The sequence below is a fragment of the Bufo bufo genome, chromosome 4, assembly GCF_905171765.1.
Source record: "Bufo bufo chromosome 4, aBufBuf1.1, whole genome shotgun sequence".
NCBI classification, from domain to species: Eukaryota; Metazoa; Chordata; class Amphibia; order Anura; family Bufonidae; genus Bufo; species Bufo bufo.
In genome coordinates this window covers 118,379,362-118,406,618 of record NC_053392.1, presented here as the reverse complement: position 1 = coordinate 118,406,618, position 27,257 = coordinate 118,379,362, and positions in this window count along the sequence as shown.

Sequence of the window (27,257 nt, the reverse complement as noted above, 5' to 3'; positions counted from 1 at the left end):
TTGGGTGGTGGCGGATATGTGTGGGCTGGCAGGAGGAATTTCAATTACACGTGGTCATCACAGGTGTTGAATTCCTCCGAGATCCATGCCTCATTCATTTAAAAAAATGTGAGGTAGTCCACACTGTCGTGAGCTAGGCTTATCGGTCACGATCCCCCCTGCTGCGCTAAACGTCCTTTCGGACAGGACACTGGACGAGGGGCAAGCCAAGAGTTCCATGGCAAATTGTGCCAGCTCTGGCCACAGGTCAAGCCTGCACACCCAGTAGTCAAGGGGTTCCTCGCTTCTCAGAGCGTCCACATCGGTCGTTAACCCGATGTAGTCGGACGACTGTCGGTCTAGGCGTTCCCTGAGCCTGGATCCGGAGGACGAATGATCTCATATCCGAAGTGACCAACACATCTTCAAACCGCCCTCTTTTTGCAGGCGTGGTAGGATTGGTACCCGCACCTGTTTCGCTGTGGGTGGAAATTCCTCTGCCAGTGCCAGCAACAGAAGAATGCAGCATCTCTCGCAGCAAGGTCTGGAAATGCTGCATTCTGCCAGACCTCTGCTGGTAACATGTCCGCCATTTTGTGTTTGTATCAGGGGTCTAAGTACATTGCCACCCAGTACAGGTCCTTGACCTTTATGCTTTTTATAAGGGGGTCCCTCTTCAAACACTGGAGCATGAAGGCCCCCATTTGCACTAAATTGGAAGCGGTGGAGCGCCCTGGCTCCTGCTCATTGCCCAGGAGAATGTCGTCCTCGGTCTCCTCCCCCCAGCCACAGACAACACCAGGGATCCCCGAAAAGTTTAAAGCCTACTCTTCTTGCTCCTCCTCCTCCTGCCTCCAGCCGCCATCCTCCTCTGACTCCTCATCAGACTCCTACTGACTTGTCTCAGATGAAAAAGCCCCCCCTGGGAATTCATTCAGCAATGCGACTTACTCATCTTCCAGCTCCTGCTCCTCGACGGCTTGATCAATGACACGATGCAATGCACGCTCCAGAAAGAATGTCAATGATGGCGCCCTGGCTGCAACTGACCAGTTTGGTGATTTCATCAAATGGCCGCAGAAGTCTGCATGCGTCGCGCATGAGCAGCCAGTAGTCGTTAACTGCACGTTTCTGCTGGAGCAGCCTATCAAGCATATACAAATTGGAGTTCCAGCGCGTTGGGCAGTCACAAACCAGACGTCTGACGGGCAAGTGGTGTCGCCGCTGAACGTCAGCAAGGCGAGCTATGGCCGTGTAAGATCTTCTAAAATGGCCAGAAATTTTCCTGGCCTGCCGCAAGACGTCCTAGGCCCTGGGGTATTTGGCAACGAATCGCATGCACGGCACGTGTCATTTTGCCCTGTTTCAGTGCGCTCAGCAGATTGGCACCGTTGTAGCACACCACTTTACCAACTGTCAAATTAAGTGGGGTTAGTGACTTATCGGCCTGTGACCGCAGAGCTGATAAAAGTGCAGGACTGGTGTGGCTCTTGGCTTCCAGGCACAACAGCCGCAGCACAGCATGGCAACGTCTCACCTGGCACGTCGAATAGGTTCTGGGGACCTTGGGGGGTGCAGCCAAAGAGGCGGTAGCAGTGGAAAAGGAGGAGTCAGCCGAGGAGGAGATGGAGGATGGAGTAGGAGGAGGAGAAGAAGAGGCAGGCCTGCATGCAATCCGTGGCGGTAGCAAAAAAAATCCACACGGGTTACATGGCCGTCAGAAGGTTCACCCAGTGGACAGTAAAAGTTATGTACCTTCCCTGAACGTGTTTGCTGGACCATGTGTCTGTCGTCAGATGTATCTTGGCAGCGACACTGTGTGCCAGAGATATAATAACTTGCCACTGAACGTGGCCATATAATACAGGGATGCCCTTCTGGGAGAAATATTTCCTTCCGGGGACCTTCCATTGTGGTGTGCCAATGGCCACCAATTTTCTAAAGGCCTCCGAGTCCACCAATTTATATGGCTGTAGTTGGCTGGCTAGCAGTTCCCACAAGCCAGCGGTCAGCCGTTATCCGGCGTCATCAACTTTTTACGCTCTAACATTTGGTCCACGGAAGCCTGCCTTCCAGATGAACGCGACGACTGCACGGTGGAAGGTGGAGTGGAGGACAAATGGGAGGAGAGAGGAGAATGAGAAGAGGCAGGACGTGGAGCGCCGGGAGTGTGGCTTTGTGGGTTCTGACAATGTTGCTCCCATTGCGCTCGGTGATGGGAGGCCAGATGCCTTCTTAAGGCGGTCGTCCCTAGATGAGTGTTGGGCTTACCGCGACTTATGCGTTGACAGCACATGCTGCAGATTGCAACACTATTATCAGCAGCTGACACGTTAAAAAAAGCCCACACTGCGGAGCCATCTGCCGGCGTCCTGGGAGAGCAAGATGTGACCGTGCATGGTGGATGGCTCGCTCCAGATACATTTGCAGTCTGCTTTTTGCCTGCTGTGCACTGCGAGTTCTGCCTGCTTCTTCTCCTTCTTCTCCCTATCTGCTGCTCTGTCTCTCCCTGTGAACTCCCCTCCTCTTCCTCTATTGTGGGCACCCACGTGACGTCCATCGACACGTCATCATCGTCACCTTCATCACCACTGACATTAGAGATCTCGGAGTAGGCAGCAACAGCGGGACCACCCTTCTTGGGCTGATCTGGGTACTGTCGTCAGACCGCTGGGTGGCGGCCGTTTCTACCTCCTCTTCCCCATCCGATGCCAAGAATGGCTGCGCATCGGTAAGGTCTGGGAATAGATGGGAAAATAATGTTTCTGACTCGAGTGGAGGCGCTATGGTGGTGGTGTCATTGGGGGTGCACACAGCAGAGAGTGAGGAGGGTGCAGATACAGAGGATGAGGAGGGTGCAGAAGCGGAAGGCTGAGTGAGGCACTCAACCAACTCTGGGGTGCCCTTTGAAGTTATAGCACGCACCTTCTCCAACTTCCCACTTAGGCTCCGGCCTGGTACACCTGCCCGACCCCTACCATCCCTGCGGAATGGTCTGTCTCTTCCTCTGCCTGTAATTTTCTAAATGACCTCCTGCCTAAGTCCGTAGAGAAGAGCAGTATTTGTGGAAGAAGCTATATCGCAGCCCTCAATCAGAATTTGGTGGAAAAAGTTATATAGCAATAGCAAACTCAATCTATATTTTGTGGAAGAAGGTACAGTAAATGGCACCCCTCAATCAGTATTTGGCGTAAACAGGTACATGGCACCCCTCAATCAGTATTTGGCGGAAAAAGGTATATGGCACCCCTCAATCAGTATTTTGTGGAAGCAGGTGTATCGTAGCCCTCAATCAGTATTTGGTGGAAGAAGGTATATAGCAATAGCACCCCTCAATCAGTATTTTGTGGAAGAAGGTATATAGCACCCCTCAATCAGTATTTTGTGTAAACTGGTATATGGCACCGCTCAATCAGTATTTGGCAGAAACAGGTATATGGCACCCCTCAATCAGTATTTTGTGGAAGCAGGTGTATCGCAGCCCTCAATCAGTATTTGGTGGAAGAAGGTATATAGCAATAGCATCCCTTAATCAGTATTTAGTGGAAGAAGATATATAGCACCCCTCAGTGAGTATTTGGTGGAAACTGGTATATAGAACCCCTCAATCAGTATTTGGCGGAAACAGATATATGACACCCCTCAATCAGTATTTGGCGGAAACAGGTATATAGCACCCCTCAATCAGTATTTTGTGGAAACAGGTGTATCGTAGCCCTCAATCAGTATTTAGTGGAAGAAGGTATATAGCAATAGCACCCCTCAATCAGTATTTTGTGGAAGAAGGTATATAGCACCCCTCAGTCAGTATTTGGTGGAAACTGGTATATAGCACCCCTCAATCCGTATTTTGTGGAAAAAGGTATATAGCACCCCTCAATTAGTATTTGGCGGAAACATGTATATGGCACCCCTCAATCAGTATTTTGTGGAAGCAGGTGTATTGCACCCCTCAATCAGTATTTGGTGGAAGAAGGTATATAGCAATAGCACCCCTCAATCAGTATTTAGTGGAAGAAGGTATATGGCACCCTTCAATCAGTATTCGGCGGAAACAGGTATATAGCACCTCTCAATCAGTATTTGGTGGAAACAGGTGTATGGCACCCCTTAATCAGTATTTTGTGGAAGCAGGTGTATCGCATTTCTCAATCAGTATTTGGTGGAAGAAGGTATATAGAAATAGCACCCCTCAATCAGTATTTTGTGGAATAAGGTATATGGCAACCCTCAATCAGTATTTGGCGGAAACAGGTACAGTATATAGCACCCCTCAATCAATGTTTGGCGGAAACAGGTATATGGCACCCCTCAATCAGTATTTGGTGGAAGAAGGTATATAGCAATAGCACAGCTCAATCAGTATTTGGCGGAAACAGGTATATAGCACCTCTCAATTAGTATTTGGCGTAAACATGTATATGGCACCCCTCAATCAGTATTTTGTGGAAGCAGGTGTATTGCAGCCCTCAATCAGTATTTGGTGGAAGAAGGTATATAGCAATAGCACACCTCAATCAACATTTGGTGGAAGAAGGTATATGGCACCCCTTAACCACCTCCGGACCGCCTAACGCAGGATTGCGTTCCGGAGGTGGCAGCGCTGCGCAGAGTCACACATTACTCGTCATCTCGCGAGACGCGAGATTCGCTCAAAGCCGGCCCGCGCATGCGCATCGCGGGCCGCAAAATTAAAAGAAGTATTTCGTCACCCAGCCTGCCAGCAACGATCATTGGCTGCAGGCTGGCGATTTTCAAAAAAATCCAATCCAAAGTCATATAACAGATCTATTAGTAAATATGATCTGTTATATGGCTTGTCTGCTCCTGTGCTGGTCCTTTTCGTCGTTGGATCCAGCACAGGAGCAGACTGAACTGTGAGTACACCAACTACACACCTTAGCCCCAGATCACCCACCTGCACCCCAATTAACCCTTTGATCACCCTTTGATCGCCCCTGTCAATCACTAGTGAAAGGAAAAAAAAGTGATCAGTGTAAACTGTCACTTTTTTTTTTCACTGTATTGGCTGTTAGGTTTTAGGGTATATTTAGGCCCTTGGTTAGGTAGTTAGCGTCAGTTAGCGCCCACCCCACCGCACCGCAGTCACTTTTATTCGCTGTTTAGCGTTATCGCTAATCAGCATTTGGTACTTTTATAGTATCTGTAAGTGATCAAAACTGATCACGGGTCAGATCTATAATAGTATTAGTGTCACTTGAGTTTCGCCCTCCACCCAAAACGCAGTGTTTTGCCCGATCAGGCCTGATCGGGTCGCCCACACGTGCGTCACACGCCACGCCCGCCCCACCCGCAGTGACAAAAAATATATTTTTTTTGATCACTGCACATTCATTTTACACGCACTGCGGCGATAAAAAAATCAGTTTTGATATTTTTTATCAACCGCAGCGGCCTCCGTACTTCGCTAGCCTCCCCCGTTGTAAGACAGGTTTGCTTTTTTCTTGGGTAGTCTCAGGGAATACCCCTAAATTTAGTAGTCCAAAATGTCAAACAGGGGGAATCTTCTGAAGAGGCCTACAGGATTCTGACCCAGTCGGATGAGGAGTGGGAACCCTCATCTGACGAATCTAGCGGGTCAGATATGAACCTGTGGAAAGCAGTGGCTCTCTGACCCAAAGTTCTGGACGAGGAGGTGGAGGTCCCTGGCAGCACCAGGCGTACCCGGCCCCATGTCGCTAGACCACAGGTTACGCAGGATCCGCTTCAAGAGCAGCAGAGTGGGGCTGTCGCTGCCGGATCACGTGGTGAGGCATACACCAGCAGCGCAGCCCTTCCTGGACCTAGTACCAGCACTGCCGTACAACCTGGTGAAGTAGCGAGCACCAGAAGGGCAGTTGAAGCTGTACGGTGGCACGTGCAATAGTTACCCCCGTCGCAGCCACCGCACAGACAGGCCCGTAGAGCCCCTAGAGTCCCTGAGGTGCTGGCAAATCCTGATTGGCAGTCACCAACTTCAGCCGCACCAGTAGTTCCCCCCTTTCACCGCCCAGTCTGGAGTTCGGGTTGAGACGGCTCAAATCGTTCGGCCCTGGGAGTTTTTGAGCTGTTCTTGACTGCGGAGCTCTTGGACTTAGTCGTGGGCAGAGACCAACCAGTATGCCACACAATTTATAACCGCTAACCCGGGAAGCTATTATGCCCATCCTTTCCGGTGAAACCAGTCCAAGTTTCCGAACTTAAAATTTTTTTGGCCTTCTCCTCAACATGGGGCCTGACAAAAAAGCATGAATTGCGGTCATATTGGTCAACGCACCCAATTCATCACATGCCCATGTTCTCTGCTGCTATGTCCAGGACACATTTGAGACCATTCTCCGTTTTCTGCATTTAGCGACAACACCACCTCCCGTCCCAGAGGCCACCCTGCTTTTGACCGGCTCCACAAAATTCGGCCCCTCATAGACCATTTCAACCTGAAATTTGCAGATTTGTATACCCCTGAGCAAAACATCTGCGTAGACGAGTCCCTAATACATTTTACCGGGCGCCTTGGCTTCAAACAATACATCCCAAGCAAGCGTGCCCGGTATGGGGGGTCAAATTGTATAAGCTCTGTGAAAGGGCCACAGGCTATACCCACAAATTTCGGATCTATGAGGGAAAAAGATCAGACCCTGGAGCCGGTCGGTTTGCCCTGACTACCTGGGGAGCAGTGGGAAGACAGTCTGGGACTTGGTGTCACCCTTATCGGCAAGGGGGTACCATCTTTATGTGGACAATTTCTACACAAGTGTGGCCCTCTTTAGGGCATTTGTTTCTAGAACGGATTTGCGCCTGTGCACCCGCGCGAACTAGTCGCGTGGGCTTCCCCCAACGGCTTGTAACCACCCGTCTTGCAAGGGGGCAGAGGGCTGCTTTGTGTAACGAAGAACTGCTCGCGGTGAAATGGAGAGACAAGCGTGACGTTTACATCTCTCCTCCATTCACGCAGACAACGACAATCCAAATTGAGCGAGCAACCCGTGTCATTGAAAAGCCCCTCGTGTCCACGACTATAATGCGCTCATGGGAGGGGTGGACTTCAATGACCAGATGTTGTCTCCGTATTTAGTTTCCCGCAGAACCAGACGCTGGTATAAGAAGGTGTCTGTATATTTAATTCAATTGGCGCTCTACAATATTTTTGTTCTCTACAGTAAGGCTGGGAGAACAGGATCCTTCCTCAAATTCCAGGAAGAGATCATCGAGAACCTCCTTTACCCAGGAGGTTCCGTGGCCCCATCCACCAGTGTAGTTAGCCGTCTACACGAGCGACATTTCCCCAGTGTCGTTCCTGGTACCTCAACCCAACCGTCACCCCGAAAAAGATGTCGTGTCTGTAGCAGGAGTGGAATAAGGCGTGACACCCGCTATTTCTGTCCTGACTGTGCTGACCACCCTGCCCTATGCTATGGAGAGTGTTTCCGGAAGTACCACACACAGGTACACCTAGCATAGGATCACATCTCACCAGGACAGGCACACAGGGCTATTAGGGCCCATTCACTCACAGCTGCTGCAAACCTCTCCTTTCACCTGGGATAAAGTGCATAACGTACTTCGCCACATCTTTGGGCGATTTGGCGCTTTGCACATTGTCCCATGGGGAAGGAGAGGTTTGTTCTATAAAGGTAAAAAAAACTAAACAAGAAAAAAAAAATACCGGTAAGTAAAAAAGTTAAACGTTCAGTTAAAAAAGTTTAAAAAAAGTTTCTATGTTCTGTTCAACAGTTAATAAAGTTATTGCTTTGCGGCCTGGTTTTTTCTTTTTTGTTTTGTTTTTTTTAACACGCAAGTCGGTGTATGCGGCGCTGCAAGACGAGATTTCTCCTCTGCAGTAAAAGATACGTTTGCCGAGGCATATGAGCTGAGGAGGTGGCGGTGTTCATATACTTTGGCAAACACTTTGTATATATATAAAAAAAAAAATCCCGGCAATGATTTATTCATCCACATCGATTGATGTGAATGGAGAAATCTGGTTTGCCAGGGCAATACGAGCTGAAGTGGGTATGGATGTTGGGCGGAGCTCCTATGTCCTGGCAGACGCCTTTCCCCTCCTTTTTCTTTTTTTGGCAGAGATTTTTTCATCCACATTGATCGATGCGAATGAAGAAATCTGTGCCGTTCATTTTTTTCTTTCAGCCCAGAGGCTGAACGGAAAAAAAAAAATCTCATTACCCTATGCTCAATATAAGGAGAATAGCAGAAACTCCTAATGCTGGGCATACATGTAATGATTGCGGAGACCCTCAAATGCCAGGGCAGTACAAACACCCCACAAATAACACCATTTTGGAAGAAGACACCCCAAGGTATTCGCTGAGGGGCTTATTGAGTCCATGAAAGATTGAAATTTTTGTCCCAAGTTAGCGGAAAGGGAGACTTTGTGAGAACAAAATCAAAAAAATCAATTTCCGCTAACTTGTGCCAAAAATTTTTTTTTCAATGAACTCGCCATGCCCCTCATTGAATACCTTGGGTGTCTTCTTTCCAAAATGGGGTCACATGTGGGGTATTTATACTGCCCTGGCATTTAGGGGCCCCAAAGCGAGAGAAGAAGTCTGGTATCCAAATGTCTAAACATGCCCTCCTAAAAGGAATTTGGCACCTTTTGCCCACCTAGGCTGCAAAAAAAGTGTCACACATGTGGTATCTCCGTATTCAGCAGAAGTTAGGGAATATGTTTTGGGGTGTCATTTTACATATACCCATGCTGGGTGAGATAAATATCTTGTCAAATGCCAACTTAGTATAAAAAAAAATGGGAAAAGTTGTCTTTTTGCCAAGATATTTCTCTCACCCAGCATGGGTATATGTAAAATGACACGCCCAAAACACATTCCCCACCTTCTCCTGAGTACGGAGATACCGAGATGTGTGACACTTTTTTGCAGCCTAGGTGGGCAAAGGGGCCCACATTCCAAAGAGCACCTTTCGGATTTCACAGTCATTTACCTACTACAGACATTAGGGCCCCTGGAAAATGCCAGGGCAGTATAACTACCCCACAAGTGACCCCATTTTGGAAAGAAGACACCCCAAGGTATTCCGTGAGGGGCATGGCGAGTTCCTCAAATTTTTTATTTTTTGTCACAAGTTAGTGGGAAATGATTTTTTTTTTTTTTTTCATGCAAAGTCTCATATTCCACTAACTTGTGACAAAAAATAAAAATTTCCATGAACTCACTATGCCCATCAGCGAATACCTGGGTCTCTTCTTTCCAAAATGGGGTCACTTGTGGGGTAGTTATACTGCCCTGGCATTCTAGGGGCCCAAATGTGTGGTAAGGAGTTTGAAATCAAATTCTGTAAAAAATGACCTGTGAAATCCGAAAGGTGCTCTTTGGAATATGGGCCCCTTTGCCCACCTAGGCTGCAAAAAGTGTCACACATCTGGTATCTCCGTACTCAGGAGAAGGTGGGAATGTGTTTTGGGGTGTCATTTTATATATACCCATACTGGGTGAGAGAAATATCTTGGCAAAAGACAACTTTTCCCATTTTTTATACAAAGTTGGCATTTGACCAAGATATTTCTCTCACCCAGCATGGGTATATGTAAAAAGACACCCCAAAGCGCATTCCTCAACTTCTCCTGAGTACGGGGATACCAGATGTGTGACACTTTTTTGCAGCCTAGGTGGGCAAAGGGGCCCACATTCCAAAGAGCACCTTTCGGATTTCACAGGTCATTTTTTACTGAATTTGATTTCAAACTCCTTACCACACATTTGGGCCCCTAGAATGCCAGGGCAGTATAACTACCCCACAAGTGACCCCATTTTGGAAAGAAGAGACCCCAAGGTATTCGCTGATGGGCATAGTGAGTTCATGGAAGTTTTTATTTTTTGTCACAAGTTAGTGGAATATGAGACTTTGTATGAAAAAAAAACCAAAAAAAAAAAACATCATTTTCCACTAACTTGTGACAAAAAATAAAAAATTCTAGGAACTCGCCATGCCCCTCACGGAATACCTTGGGGTGTCTTCTTTCCAAAATGGGGTCACTTGTGGGGTAGTTATACTGCCCTGGCATTCTAGGGGCCCAAATGTGTGGTAAGGAGTTTGAAATCAAATTCTGTAAAAAAATGACCTGTGAAATCCGAAAGGTGCTCTTTGGAATATGGGCCCCTTTGCCCACCTAGGCTGCAAAAAAGTGTCACACATCTGGTATCTCCGTACTCAGGAGAAGGTGGGGAATGTGTTTTGGCGTGTCATTTTATATATACCCATACTGGGTGAGAGAAATATCTTGGCAAAAGACAACTTTTTCCCCATTTTTTTATACAAAGTTGGCATTTGACCAAGATATTTCTCTCACCCAGCATGGGTATATGTAAAAAGACACCCCAAAACACATTCCTCAACTTCTCCTGAGTACGGGGATACCAGATGTGTGACACTTTTTGCAGCCTAGGTGGGCAAAGGGGCCCACATTCCAAAGAGCACCTTTCGGATTTCACAGGTCATTTTTACTGAATTTGATTTCAAACTCCTTACCACACATTTGGGCCCCTAGAATGCCAGGGCAGTATAACTACCCCACAAGTGACCCCCATTTTGGAAAGAAGAGACCCCAAGGTATTCGCTGATGGGCAAAGTGAGTTCATGGAAGTTTTTATTTTTTGTCACAAGTTAGTGGAATATGAGACTTTGTAAGAAAAAAAAATAAATAAATCATCATTTTTCCGCTAACTTGTGACAAAAAATAAAAAGTTCTATGAACTCACTATGCCCATCAGCGAATACCTTAGGGTGTGTACTTTCCGAAATGGGGTCATTTGTGGGGTGTTTGTACTGTCTGGGCATTGTAGAACCTCAGGAAACATGACAGGTGCTCAGAAAGTCAGAGCTGCTTCAAAAAGCGAAATTCACATTTTGTACCATAGTTTGTAAACGCTATAACTTTTACCCAAACCATTTTTTTTTTACCCAAACATTTTTTTTTTATCAAAGACATGTAGAACAATAAATTTAGAGCAAAATTTATATATGGATGTAGTTTTTTTTGCAAAATTTGACAACTGAAAGTGAAAAATGTCATTTTTTTGCAAAGAAATCGTTAAATTTCGATTAATAACAAAAAAAGTAAAAATGTCAGCAGCAAAGAAATACCACCAAATGAAAGCTCTATTAGTGAGAAGAAAAGGAGGTAAAATTCATTTGGGTGGTAAGTTGCATGACTGAGCAATAAATGGTGAAAGTAGTGTAGGTCAGAAGTGTAAAAAGTGGCCTGGTCTTTCAGGGTGTTTAAGCACTGGGGGCTGAAGTGGTTAATCAGTATTTGGCGGAAACAGGTATATGGCACCCCTCAATGAGTATTTTGTGGAAGCAGGTGTATCGTAGCCCTCAATCAGTATTTGGTGGAAGAAGGTATATAGCAATAGCACACCTCAATCAACATTTGGTGGAAGAAGGTATATGGCACCCCTTAATCAGTATTTGGCGGAAACAGGTATATGGCACCCCTCAATGAGTATTTTGTGGAAGCAGGTGTATCGTAGCCCTCAATCAGTATTTGGTGGAAAAAGGTATATAGCAATAGCACCCCTCAATCATTATTTTGTGGAAGAAGGTATATAGCACCCCTCAATCAGTATTTGGCGGAAACAGGTATATGGCACCCCTCAATCAGTATTTTGTGTGAAGCAGGTGTATCGCAGTTCTCAATCAGTATTTGGTGGAAGAAGGTATATAGCAATAGCACCCCTCAATCAGTATTTTTTGGAAGAAGGTATATGGCACCCCTCAATCAGTATTTGGCGGAAACAGGTACATGGCACCCCTCAATCAGGATTTTGTGGAAGAAGGTATATAGTACCCCTCAATCAGTATTTGTCGGAAACAGTATATGGCACCCCTCAATCAGTATTTGGCGGAAACAGGTATATAGCACCCCTCAATCAGGATTTTGTGGAAAAAGGTATATAGCACCCCTCAATTAGTATTTGGCGGAAACATGTATATGGCACCCCTCAATCAGTATTTTGTGAAGCAGGTGTATCGCAGCCCTCAATCATATTTTTGTGAAGAAGGTATAATAGCAATACCACCCCTCAATCAGTATTTAGTGGAAGAAGGTATATGGCACCCCTCAATCAGTATTTGGCAGAAACAGGTATATGGCACCCCTCAATCAGTATTTGTGGAAGCAGGTGTATTGCAGCCCTCAATCAGTATTTTGGTGAAGAAGGTATATAGCAATAACACCCCTCAATCAGTATTTAGTGGAAGAAGGTATATGGCCCCCCCAATCAGTATTTTGTGGAAGCAGGTGTCTCGCAGCCCTCAATCAGTATTTGGTGGAAGAAGGTATATACAGGGAGTGCAGAATTATTAGGCAAGTTGTATTTTTGAGGATTAATTTTATTATTGAACAACAACCATGTTCTCAATGGAACCCAATAAAACTCATTAATATCAAAGCTGAATATTTTTGGAAGTAGTTTTTAGTTTGTTTTTAGTTTTAGCTATTTTAGGGGGATATCTGTGTGTGCAGGTGACTATTACTGTGCATAATTATTAGGCAACTTAACAAAAAACAAATATATACCCATTTCAATTATTTATTTTTACCAGTGAAACCAATATAACATCTCAACATTCACAAATATACATTTCTGACATTCAAAACAAAACAAAAACAAATCAGTGACCAATATAGCCACCTTTCTTTGCAAGGACACTCAAAAGCCTGCCATCCATGGATTCTGTCAGTGTTTTTGATCTGTTCACAATCAACATTGCGTGCAGCAGCAACCACAGCCTCCCAGACACTGTTCAGAGAGGTGTACTGTTTTCCCTCCTTGTAAATCTCACATTTGATGATGGACCACAGGTTCTCAATGGGGTTCAGATCAGGTGAACAAGGAGGCCATGTCATTAGATTTTCTTCTTTTATACCCTTTCTTGCCAGCCACGCTGTGGAGTACTTGGACGCGTGTGATGGAGCATTGTCATGCATGAAAATCATGTTTTTCTTGAAGGATGCAGACTTCTTCCTGTACCACTGCTTGAAGAAGGTGTCTTCCAGAAACTGGCAGTAGGACTGGGAGTTGAGCTTGACTCCATCCTGAACCCGAAAAGGCCCCACAAGCTCATCTTTGATGATACCAGCCCAAACCAGTACTCCACCTCCACCTTGCTGGCGTCTGAGTCGGACTGGAGCTCTCTTCCCTTTACCAATCCAGCCACGGGCCCATCCATCTGGCCCATCAAGACTCACTCTCATTTCATCAGTCCATAAAACCTTAGAAAAATCAGTCTTGAGATATTTCTTGGCCCAGTCTTGACGTTTCAGCTTGTGTGTCTTGTTCAGTGGTGGTCGTCTTTCAGCCTTTCTTACCTTGGCCATGTCTCTGAGTATTGCACACCTTGTGCTTTTGGGCACTCCAGTGATGTTGCAGCTCTGAAATATGGCCAAACTGGTGGCAAGTGGCATCTTGGCAGCTGCACGCTTGACTTTTCTCAGTTCATGGGCAGTTATTTTGCGCCTTGGTTTTTCCACACGCTTCTTGCGACCCTGTTGACTATTTTGAATGAAACGCTTGATTGTTCGATGATCACGCTTCAGAAGCTTTGCAATTTTAAGAGTGCTGCATCGCTCTGCAAGATATCTCACTATTTTTGACTTTTCTGAGCCTGTCAAGTCCTTCTTTTGACCCATTTTGCCAAAGGAAAGGAAGTTGCCTAATAATTATGCACACCTAATATAGGGTGTTGATGTCATTAGACCACACCCCTTCTCATTACAGAGATGCACATCTCCTAATATGCTTAATTGGTAGTAGGCTTTCGAGCCTATACAGCTTGGAGTAAGACAACATGCATAAAGAGGATGATGTGGTCAAAATACTAATTTGCCTAATAATTCTGCACGCAGTGTAGCAATAGCACCCCTCAATCAGTTTTTTGTGGAAGAAGGTATATGGCACCCCTCAATCAGTATTTGGCAGAAACAGGTATATAGCACCCCCTCAATCAGTATTTGGCGGAAGCAGGTATATGGCACCCCTCAATCAGTATTTTGTGGAATCAGGTGTATCGTAGCCCTCAATCAGTATATGGTGAAAGAAGGTATATAGCAATAGCACCCCTCAATCAGTATTTTGTGGAAGAAGGTATATAGCACCCCTCAATCAGTATTTGGCAGAAACAGGTATATAGCACCCCTCAATCAGGATTTTGTGGAAGAAGGTATATAGTACCCCTCAATCAGTATTTGTCGGAAACAGGTATTTGGCACCCCTCAATCAGTATTTTGTGGAATCAGGTGTATCGTAGCCCTCAATCAGTATTTGGTGGAAGAAGGTATATAGCAATAGCACCCCTCAATCAGTATTTTGTGGAAGAAGGTATATAGCACCCCTCAATCAGTATTTGGCCTAGACTGGTATATAGCTCCCCTCAATCAGTATTTGGCAGAAACAGGTATATAGCACACCTCAATCAGTATTTTGTGGAAGCAGATGTATCGCATCCCTCAACCAGTATTTGTGGAAGAAGGTATATAGCAATAGCATCCCTCAATCAGTATTTAGTGGAAGAAGGTATATGGCACCCCTCAATCAGTATTTTGTGGAAGCAGGTGTATCGCAGCTCTCAATCAGTATTTGGTGAAAGAAGGTATATAGCAATAGCACCCCTCAATCAGTATTTTGTGGAAGAAGGTATATAGCACCCCTCAATCAGTATTTGGCGGAGACTGGTATATAGCTCCCCTCAATCAGTATTTGGCAGAAACAGGTATATAGCACCATTCAATCAGGATTTTGTGGAAGAAGGTATATAGCACCCCTCATTCAGTATTTGGCGGAAACAGGTATATGGCACCCCTCAATCAGTAATTTGTGAAAGCAGATGTATCGCAGCCCTCAATCAGTATTTGGTGGAAGAAGGTATATAGCAATAGCACCCCTCAATCAGTATTTAGTGGAAGAAGGTATATGGCACCCCTCAACCAGTATTTGGCGGAAACAGGTATATAGCACCCCTCAATAAGTATTTGGCGGAAACAGGTATATAGCACTCCTCAATCAGTATTTTGTGGAAGAATGTATATCTCAGTCCTCAAGCAGTTTTTTTTAGGGGCAACAGGTATATTACACCATTGCAATTAGTTACTCCAACAGCGTTTGTCCCTCTATCTTGCTGCGGTATCGCAGCAGAGCCGCACACAACTGCTGCCCAATACAAATACACTATAATATAATTTCTATGTTAGAAAGTATATTATAAGTATATCACACCTCTCAGTATATCATACCTATCAATACCTACCTATACTAGTCCTTAAATGGTCTTTTGTGGCCCTATTAGCTGTCCCTGCTCTAAAATGCAACCTCTCCCTACACTGGCAAAAACACATAAATTTAAATGGCTGCCAGATCTGGTTCTGTTATAGGGTTGGGGGGTGTGTCCATGTGCTGAAACGTCTCAATTGGCTGTCCTGTCCCACCTAATGGATGTGTCATGGGTCAAAGTTCGGCGCTATGCGAAAAAATATGGCACGTGCGAATATCGCCATATGTTCGCATGTTCGGCGAATCGCGAACGATCAAAGTTCGCCACGAAACAACCGCCAGGCAAACCGCAAGGCCATCTCTACTCATTAGAGTAAAGGACAAACGTCCACTGATGTGGTGTCTACTTCCTGTATTTCCATGCCCAAGCAAACCTTTTTCTTGCCTGTCTCCATCAAAACTCTAACGACAACGCTACCATGGAGACGCGATTCGCATACTCCTTACTGGACATCTGATGAAATGTACAATTTCTAAGACTGGTCATGTCAATATATTTGTCCTGTTCAGTGCAGGATACTCTTGGTCCCCAATGGAACTAGTGTCATCTTAGAACTTCATGTTTTTCTTACCTGAAGCTTTGAATATGAAGAATAAGAACTATAGTACATATTGTTGCTTTATCGATAATAGGATTTTATTTGATATAAAGCATATGCGTGTAACGTTTCGGCTCACAGGCCTTCATCAGACACTATGCCGCTAATAGAGATAAAGAAATAGATGATAGTAGAAGCTAGGCGCTGCTAGAGAAGTATGTAGTATGGTCAGAATGACAGGTAATACTTGGCGCCAAGTATTACCTGTCATTCTGACCATCATCTCTTCCTTTATCTCTATTTGCGGCATAGTGTCTGATAAAGGTCTGTGAGACGAAACGCTACACGCATATGTCGTATATTAAATACAATCCTATTATCAATTAAGCAATAATACGTGCTGTAGTTCTTATGTCACTACCAGAGCTTTGGGACGTTCTCACAGCTCTGTTTCTCCACCCCTGTGATGATGTCACTACTAGAGCTGGGAGGAGTTTTCTGTTTCCTTCCTCCCAGCTGCGTTTGATTTCCCTGCCTTTATATTCCCCCTCCTCCTATTGTAGGTGTGGATTATATTTCTCATTTGGGTTGTAGCTCTTGCTTGAGTATCTTCCCTTGTATGCTATCCTTTCACTGGACCTGTGTTCTGCTGCAGCAAGTACTCCGGATATTGCCAGCCTGTCTTTGGATCCGTCTTCACTGCGGCTGCAGCCTCTTCAGCTAAGTGTGCAGACATTGTTGTGTATCTGTGTGTTTTCTGACTGGATCCGAGGCGACCACGGTTCCCTCCATATTCTGAGCAGGGCACCGGTGGCCGTGCCCCTTCCACTATTGTAGGGGTTACAGTGGTCATCAGTCTTAGGTACGCGGGCATGCCTCCTTCCACCATTTGGATCCGGGCATGGGCTTAGCAGCATAGGGAGAGCTTTCGAGGGTCTGACAGGGGTCACCCTTTATCCTCCCTAGTTTGGGTCCGGTCAGTAGCTCTATTTTCTGTGCATGCTCTTGTTGCTCACATACAGCCGTGACATCTTATTCTTCATTAGCGATTGTGGTTGGATCCCTACATACAGCACCAATATGCAGAGTGCGACAAAGAGTCTATATTTATTAGCTGTACCTGAAGCTTTCAAAGTTCTTGCCATCTGATGAAATGTACAATTTCTAAGACTGGTCATGTCAATATATTTGTCCTGTTCAGTGCAGGATACTCTTGGTCCCCAATGGAACTAGTGTCATCTTAGAACTTCATGTTTTTCTTACCTGAAGCTTTGAATATGAAGAATAAGAACTATAGTACATATTGTTGCTTTATCGATAATAGGATTTTATTTGATATAAAGCATATGCGTGTAACGTTTCGGCTCACAGGCCTTCATCAGACACTATGCCGCTAATAGAGATAAAGAAATAGATGATAGTAGAAGCTAGGCGCTGCTAGAGAAGTATGTAGTATGGTCAGAATGACAGGTAATACTTGGCGCCAAGTATTACCTGTCATTCTGACCATCATCTCTTCCTTTATCTCTATTTGCGGCATAGTGTCTGATAAAGGTCTGTGAGACGAAACGCTACACGCATATGTCGTATATTAAATACAATCCTATTATCAATTAAGCAATAATACGTGCTGTAGTTCTTATTCTTCATTAGCGATTGTGGTTGGATCCCTACATACAGCACCAATATGCAGAGTGCGACAAAGAGTCTATATTTATTAGCTGTACCTGAAGCTTTCAAAGTTCTTGCCATTTCCAGATAGATAGATAGATAGATATGTTAAGTACGGAATAGTGCAGCCCTGTACTTTCATCCACACCATTATCTCTTCCTACTCGGATGATATTATCTCTTCCTACTCGGATGATCCATTCTAAATGATGGTCCCCAACTGGTTGACAGCCCCTAATATAACTAATTCCAGGGGCCTGAACAAATAATCACAGAGTCAAATAACTGGCAAGGTCAATACAAGGAGATGATGTCAGAAATATAATCGGCAGTCAGAGGCAATGAATGCCAATCACAGGCACCTGTTGCCACCAGAGGTCTATTTAAATGTCCCACTGACAGAAAGCATATGACACCATACTGAATGGCTCGTCGTCACTGCTCCGTGATAGGACGATCAGCCCAACAGAGAGGTTGGATTTGCTGCCAGTGCATGCACAGGTAAGTACATGACCTAGATAGATTAGATAAATAGCTTTCTGTTTACCAGGAGGTTGCAGTGTTTTGCTATTGAGATTTCTCTTCTAAAAACATGATTTTTCAAATGTTCCACACAAATTTAGCCACAGTCCATGCGCTTATTCCCTAGTTACATAAATAATGTTTTAATAACTGAACACTAGCTTGGAAACAGTATCAGTAAATATGGATCACTTTTACAAGAATACTAATCAAAAAGGAAAACATTTTTAAAAATCAGTTTACGGTTTGTCAAAGCAAAGGTCAATTTGAAGCAGGTCAATGGCTTCTTTCTGTAGCACCTGCATACACATGTTGAGTTGACATATCTGGACTGAATTCTCTGCCAGCATTGATTATTTGAGTAGGACAATGCAAACAAAGGTTCAAAGACCAATAAGTCTGGCATCTTCTAGAACAGAACTGAAAATGCTATTAGTAAAGGACCTATTACACCTGAAGATAATCTTTCAGAACGAGTGTTGGCGATGATCTGGCAGCGTAATACTGCCGCCGATTACCCGATGAATGAGAAAATCAGATCGGCGAGGGTCAGACACCCAGCACTCCACCAATCAGCTGTTTGAAGAGAAGGTAGCGCTCATTATGAGAACTGCTTTCTCTGTTCTGTTCTGGAATTCAATACGAAGTTTAGGAAAAATTCGATTTGCAATGAATCCAAATTTCCTGGCGCTTCATGTTACAAAGTAAAAGTGAGAAGCCCAGGAACAATCACCCACAATGCAGTGCAGCCAGCCAATCAGCACATGGCCATCCCCTGTGATGTCTTAGCCCTATAAAAATCCTAATCTTGCCCAGTCTCAGCCATTTTACAGAGGACTGAGCATAGGAAGAGACATGACAAGTGAAGTGTTTAACAAAGCCTAAGTGGTAGAATCTTGGATAGGAAGACTGCAGGAAAAGTGTAGGAAGATCATAGGGAGAGTTTTTACACACTGTAGGGAAAACATAGGGAGAGTGCAGGAACAGTGCAGGCTGTGTAATCTGAAACTGAAGGGATCATAGGAGACAGCTCAGTTTGCATCAATCCCTGCACAGAGCTATCTAATTGAACAGTGTCCACCTTGTTTAATAGATAAGCCAGTGTCATCCAGCGGTAGTGTTTTGACCAACAATCCAGCTATCCTTATATGGTTGACTCGGTTTTCAACATAATTTCAACACCCACAACCAGGAGTCAGTGGGTTCCTCTGACACCACACTTAGTGGGCATGGCCCAGGAACAAGCTCTGTGCCCTCATCTGTCCTGAACCTGCTTCTTTCTTTTTCTGCTCCTTCTGCTAGGGAGGTATTTATGTAGTCGGCTCTGCTCCTCCTTTCAGTGAAGACAAGCTTAATACGGACAGTCAGCAGCTACTGCCCAGTCCAGATTTGGAGGAGAGGTCAGCTGCTCCATCCTGTAGGCGTACAGTAAATGGCACCCCTCAATCAGTATTTGGCGTAAACAGGTACATGGCACCCCTCAATCAGTATTTGGCGGAAACAGGTATATGGCACCCCTCAATCAGTATTTTGTGGAAGCAGGTGTATCGTAGCCCTCAATCAGTATTTTGTGGAAGAAGGTATATAGCACCCCTCAATCAGTATTTTGTGTAAACTGGTATATGGCACCGCTCAATCAGTATTTTTGCAGAAACAGGTATATGGCACCCCTCAATCAGTATTTTGTGGAAGCAGGTGTATCGCAGCCCTCAATCAGTATTTGGTGGAAGAAGGTATATAGCAATAGCATCCCTTAATCAGTATTTAGTGGAAGAAGATATATAGCACCCCTCAGTGAGTATTTGGTGGAAACTGGTATATAGAACCCCTCAATCAGTATTTGGCGGAAACAGATATATGACACCCCTCAATCAGTATTTGGCGGAAACAGGTATATAGCACCCCTCAATCAGTATTTTGTGGAAACAGGTGTATCGTAGCCCTCAATCAGTATTTAGTGGAAGAAGGTATATAGCAATAGCACCCCTCAATCAGTATTTTGTGGAAGAAGGTATATAGCACCCCTCAGTCAGTATTTGGTGGAAACTGGTATATAGCACCCCTCAATCCGGATTTTGTGGAAAAAGGTATATAGCACCCCTCAATTAGTATTTGGCGGAAACATGTATATGCACCCCTCAATCAGTATTTTGTGGAAGCAGGTGTATTGCACCCCTCAATCAGTATTTGGTGGAAGAAGGTATATAGCAATAGCACCCCTCAATCAGTATTTAGTGGAAGAAGGTATATAGCACCCCTCAGTCAGTATTTGGTGGAAACTGGTATATAGCACCCCTCAATCCGGATTTTGTGGAAAAAGGTATATAGCACCCCTCAATTAGTATTTTGTGGAAACAGGTGTATGGCACCCCTTAATCAGTATTTTGTGGAAGCAGGTGTATCGCATTCCTCAATCAGTATTTGGTGGAAGAAGGTATATAGCAATAGCACCCCTCAATCAGTATTTTGTGGAATAAAGTATATGGCAACCCTCAATCAGTATTTGGCGGAAACAGGTACAGTATATAGCACCCCTCAATCAATGTTTGGCGGAAACAGGTATATGGCACCCCTCAATCAGTATTTGGTGGAAGAAGGTATATAGCAATAGCACCGCTCAATCAGTATTTGGCGGAAACAGGTATATAGCACCTCTCAATTAGTATTTGGTGTAAACATGTATATGGCACCCCTCAATCAGTATTTTGTGGAAGCAGGTGTATTGCAGCCCTCAATCAGTATTTGGTGGAAGAAGGTATATAGCAATAGCACACCTCAATCAACATTTGGTGGAAGAAGGTATATGGCACCCCTTAATCAGTATTTGGCGGAAACAGGTATATGGCACCCCTCAATCAGTATGTTGTGTGAAGCAGGTGTATCGCAGTCCTCAATCAGTATTTGGTGGAAGAAGGTATATAGCAATAGCACCCCTCAATCAGTATTTGGCGGAAACAGGTACATGGCACCCCTCAATCAGGATTTTGTGGAAGAAGGTATATAGTACCCCTCAATCAGTATTTGTCGGAAACAGGTATATGGCACCCCTCAATCAGTATTTGGCGAAAACAGGTATATAGCACCCCTCAATCAGGATTTTGTGGAAAAAGGTATATAGCACCCCTCAATTAGTATTTGGCGGAAACATGTATATGGCACGCCTCAATCAGTATTTTGTGGAAGCAGGTGTATCGCAGCCCTCAATCAGTATTTGGTGGAAGAAGGTATATAGCAATACCACCCCTCAATCAGTATTTAGTGGAAGAAGGTATATGGCACCCCTTAATCAGTATTTGGCGGAAACAGGTATACAGCACCCCTCAATCACTATTTGGCAGAAACAGGTATATGGCACCCCTCAATCAGTATTTTGTGGAAGCAGGTGTATTGCAGCCCTCAATCAGTATTTTGGTGAAGAAGGTATATAGCAATAACACCCCTCAATCAGTATTTAGTGGAAGAAGGTATATGGCCCCCCCAATCAGTATTTTGTGGAAGCAGGTGTCTCGCAGCCCTCAATCAGTATTTGGTGGAAGAAGGTATATAGCAATAGCACCCCTCAATCAGTTTTTTGTGGAAGCAGGTGTCTCGCAGCCCTCAATCAGTATTTGGTGGAAGAAGGTATATAGCAATAGCACCCCTCAATCAGTTTTTTGTGGAAGAAGGTATATGGCACCCCTCAATCAGTATTTGGCAGAAACAGGTATATAGCACCCCCCTCAATCAGTATTTGGCGGAAACAGGTATATGGCACCCCTCAATCAGTATTTTGTGGAATCAGGTGTATCGTAGCCCTCAATCAGTATTTGGTGAAAGAAGGTATATAGCAATAGCACCCCTCAATCAGTATTTTGTGGAAGAAGGTATATAGCACCCCTCAATCAGTATTTGGCGGAGACTGGTATATAGCTCCCCTCAATCAGTATTTGGCAGAAACAGGTATATAGCACCCCTCAATCAGGATTTTGTGGAAGAAGGTATATAGTACCCCTCAATCAGTATTTGTCGGAAACAGGTATATGGCACCCCTCAATCAGTATTTTGTGGAAGAAGGTATATAGCACCCCTCAATCAGTATTTGGCCTAGACTGGTATATAGTTCCCCTCAATCAGTATTTGGCAGAAACAGGTATATAGCACACCTCAATCAGTATTTTGTGGAAGCAGATGTATCGCATCCCTCAACCAGTATTTGTGGAAGAAGGTATATAGCAATAGCACCCCTCAATCAGTATTTTGTGGAAGAAGGTATATAGCACCCCTCAATCAGTATTTGGCGGAGACTGGTATATAGCTCCCCTCAATCAGTATTTGGCAGAAACAGGTATATAGCACCATTCAATCAGGATTTTGTGGAAGAAGGTATATAGCACCCCTCATTCAGTATTTGGCGGAAACAGGTATATGGCACCCCTCAATCAGTATTTGGCGGAAACAGGTATATAGCACCTCTCAATCAGGATTTTGTGGAAAAAGGTATATAGCACCCCTCAATTAGTATTTGGCGGAAACATGTATATGGCACGCCTCAATCAGTATTTTGTGGAAGCAGGTGTATCGCAGCCCTCAATCAGTATTTGGTGGAAGAAGGTATATAGCAATACCACCCCTCAATCAGTATTTAGTGGAAGAAGGTATATGGCACCCCTTAATCAGTATTTGGCGGAAACAGGTATACAGCACCCCTCAATCAGTATTTGGCAGAAACAGGTATATGGCACCCCTCAATCAGTATTTTGTGGAAGCAGGTGTATTGCAGCCCTCAATCAGTATTTTGGTGAAGAAGGTATATAGCAATAACACCCCTCAATCAGTATTTAGTGGAAGAAGGTATATGGCCCCCCCAATCAGTATTTTGTGGAAGCAGGTGTCTCGCAGCCCTCAATCAGTATTTGGTGGAAGAAGGTATATAGCAATAGCACCCCTCAATCAGTTTTTTGTGGAAGAAGGTATATGGCACCCCTCAATCAGTATTTGGCAGAAACAGGTATATAGCACACCTCAATCAGTATTTTTTGGAAGCAGATGTATCGCATCCCTCAACCAGTATTTGTGGAAGAAGGTATATAGCAATAGCACCCCTCAATCAGTATTTTGTGGAAGAAGGTATATAGCACCCCTCAATCAGTATTTGGCGGAGACTGGTATATAGCTCCCCTCAATCAGTATTTGGCAGAAACAGGTATATAGCACCATTCAATCAGGATTTTGTGGAAGAAGGTATATAGCACCCCTCATTCAGTATTTGGCGGAAACAGGTATATGGCACCCCTCAATCAGTAATTTGTGGAAGCAGATGTATCGCAGCCCTCAATCAGTATTTGGTGGAAGAAGGTATATAGCAATAGCACCCCTCAATCAGTATTTAGTGGAAGAAGGTATATGGCACCCCTCAACCAGTATTTGGCGGAAACAGGTATATAGCACCCCTCAATAAGTATTTGGCGGAAACAGGTATATAGCACTCCTCAATCAGTATTTTGTGGAAGAATGTATATCTCAGTCCTCAAGCTGTTTTTTTTAGGGGCAACAGGTATATTACACCGTTGCAATTAGTTACTCCAACAGCGTTTGTCCCTCTATCTTGCTGCGGTATCGCAGCAGAGCCGCACACAACTGCTGCCCAATACAAATACACTATAATATAATTTCTATGTTAGAAAGTATATTATAAGTATATCACACCTCTCAGTATATCATACCTATCAATACCTACCTATACTAGTCCTTAAATGGTCTTTTGTGGCCCTATTAGCTGTCCCTGCTCCAAAATGCAACCTCTCCCTACACTGGCAAAACACATAAATTTAAATGGCTGCCAGATCTGGTTCTGTTATAGGGTTGGGGGGTGTGTCCATGTGCTAAAACGTCTCAATTGGCTGTCCTGTCCCACCTAATGGATGTGTCATGGGTCAAAGTCCGGCGCTATGCGAAAAAATATGGCGCGTGCGAATATCGCCATATGTTTGCATGTTCGGCGAATCGCGAACGATCAAAGTTCGCCACGAAACAACCGCCAGGCAAACCGCAAGGCCATCTCTACTCATTAGAGTAAAGGACAAACGTCCACTGATGTGGTGTCTACTTCCTGTATTTCCATGCCCAAGCAAACCTTTTTCTTGCCTGTCTCCATCAAAACTCTAACGACAACGCTACCATGGAGACGCGATTCGCATACTCCTTACTGGACATCTGATGAAATGTACAATTTCTAAGACTGGTCATGTCAATATATTTGTCCTGTTCAGTGCAGGATACTCTTGGTCCCCAATAGAACTAGTGTCATCTTAGAACTTCATGTTTTTCTTACCTGAAGCTTTGAATATGAAGAATAAGAACTATAGTACATATTGTTGCTTTATCGATAATAGGATTTTATTTGATATAAAGCATATGCGTGTAACGTTTCGGCTCACAGGCCTTCATCAGACACTATGCCGCTAATAGAGATAAAGAAATAGATGATAGTAGAAGCTAGGCGCTGCTAGAGAAGTATGTAGTATGGTCAGAATGACAGGTAATACTTGGCGCCAAGTATTACCTGTCATTCTGACCATCATCTCTTCCTTTATCTCTATTTGCTGCATAGTGTCTGATAAAGGTCTGTGAGACGAAACGCTACACGCATATGTCGTATATTAAATACAATCCTATTATCAATTAAGCAATAATACGTGCTGTAGTTCTTATTCTTCATTAGCGATTGTGGTTGGATCCCTACATACAGCACCAATATGCAGAGTGCGACAAAGAGTCTATATTTATTAGCTGTACCTGAAGCTTTCAAAGTTCTTGCCATTTCCAGATAGATAGATAGATAGATATGTTAAGTACGGAATAGTGCAGCCCTGTACTTTCATCCACACCATTATCTCTTCCTACTCGGATGATATTATCTCTTCCTACTCGGATGATCCATTCTAAATGATGGTCCCCAACTGGTTGACAGCCCCTAATATAACTAATTCCAGGGGCCTGAACAAATAATCACAGAGTCAAATAACTGGCAAGGTCAATACAAGGAGATGATGTCAGAAATATAATCGGCAGTCAGAGGCAATGAATGCCAATCACAGGCACCTGTTGCCACCAGAGGTCTATTTAAATGTCCCACTGACAGAAAGCATATGACACCATACTGAATGGCTCGTCGTCACTGCTCCGTGATAGGATGATCAGCCCAACGGAGAGGTTGGATTTGCTGCCAGTGCATGCACAGGTAAGTACATGACCTAGATAGATTAGATAAATAGCTTTCTGTTTACCAGGAGGTTGCAGTGTTTTGCTATTGAGATTTCTCTTCTAAAAACATGATTTTTCAAATGTTCCACACAAATTTAGCCACAGTCCATGCGCTTATTCCCTAGTTACATAAATAATGTTTTAATAACTGAACACTAGCTTGGAAACAGTATCAGTAAATATGGATCACTTTTACAAGAATACTAATCAAAAAGGAAAAAAATAATTAAAATCAGTTTATGGTTTGTCAAAGCAAAGGTCAATTTGAAGCAGGTCAATGGCTTCTTTCTGTAGCACCTGCATACACATGTTGAGTTGACATATCTGGACTGAATTCTCTGCCAGCATTGATTATTTGAGTAGGACAATGCAAACAAAGGTTCAAAGACCAATAAGTCTGGCATCTTCTAGAACAGAACTGAAAATGCTATTACTAAAGGACCTATTACACCTGAAGAAAATCTTTCAGGACGAGTGTTAGCGATGATCTGGCAGTGTAATACTGCCGCCGATTACCCGATGAATGAGAAAATCAGATCGGCGAGGGTCAGACACCCAGCACTCCACCAATCAGCTGTTTGAAGAGAAGGTAGCGCTCATTATGAGAACTGCTTTCTCTGTTCTGTTCTGGAATTCAATACGAAGTTTAGGAAAAATTCGATTTGCAATGAATCCAAATTTCCTGGCGCTTCATGTTACAAAGTAAAAGTGAGAAGCCCAGGAACAATCACCCATAATGCAGTGCAGCCAGCCAATCAGCACATGGCCACCCCCTGTGATGTCTTAGCCCTATAAAAATCCTAATCTTGCCCAGTCTCAGCCATTTTACAGAGGACTGAGCATAGGAAGAGACATGACAAGTGAAGTGTTTAACAAAGCCTAATAGAATCTTGGATAGGAAGACTGCAGGAAAAGTGTAGGGAGATCATAGGGAGAGTTTTTACACACTGTAGGGAAAACATAGGGAGAGTGCAGGAACAGTGCAGGCTGTGTAATCTGAAACTGAAGGGATCATAGGAGACAGCTCAGTTTGCATCAATCCCTGCACAGAGCTATCTAATTGAACAGTGTCCACCTTGTTTAATAGATAAGCAATTCTGTTATTCCTTGCTTCTCAATTTGAGGTGAATAAGCTGTCTAATTTAACTGTTATTGGGGTTTCCCCCTTGTTTAATAGATACGCAGATCTATTCTGCTTGGATTCTCAAATTAGGGTGAATAAGTAGTGTAATTTAACTGTTATTGGGGTGTCCCCCTTGTTTAATAGATATGCAGATCTATTATGCTTTGATTCTCAAATTGGGGTGAAAAAGTAGTTTAATTTAACTGCTGTTGGGGTGCCCTCCTTGTTAAAAAGATAAGCAATTCCATTAGGCCTTGATTCTCAAATTGGGATGAATAAGCTGTCTACTTCTACTGTTTTCGTGTGGCGAGCGGTCAGGGACGCAGCCATGAGACTGGTGAGGCTGACATAAGTGAAGAGCAGACAGTAGTGTATGATGATATAACCAATTGCACAGGGGAGCCGGGTGACGTCATCAGGGAGTGAACGTGGCAGCTTGCACGTGAGACAGTGGCAGGGTGGCAGTGTGCAGCTGAACCAGCAGGGTGCAAGCGTGGACATGAGCCAGCAGGGTGGCAGCAAAATGAGATCTGGAGCCAAACATGCCTGGGGTAGACTATCTGCTACTCCGGAGCCTACCTGTCTGGAAACAACTAGCAGTTCATCAGAATCAGAATCAGCTTTATTTGCCAAACACGACTCAATCGATCGTGTCCGGAATTGGGTTAGGCACAGGTACAGGCATAGTACTAGTGGTTGACAAGAGTCGGTGGGGAACATGGGGGGGGGGAGGGGTAAGGTTCTGCGAAGGGCACAGCAGGGGCAAGGGGTTATAAGCGGGTGATGGGGCATGGTGAGTTCAGCAGTCTGACGGCCGTTGGGAAGAAAGTGTTCAGCCTCCTCGATGTCCTTGCAGGGATGGCCTGATACCTG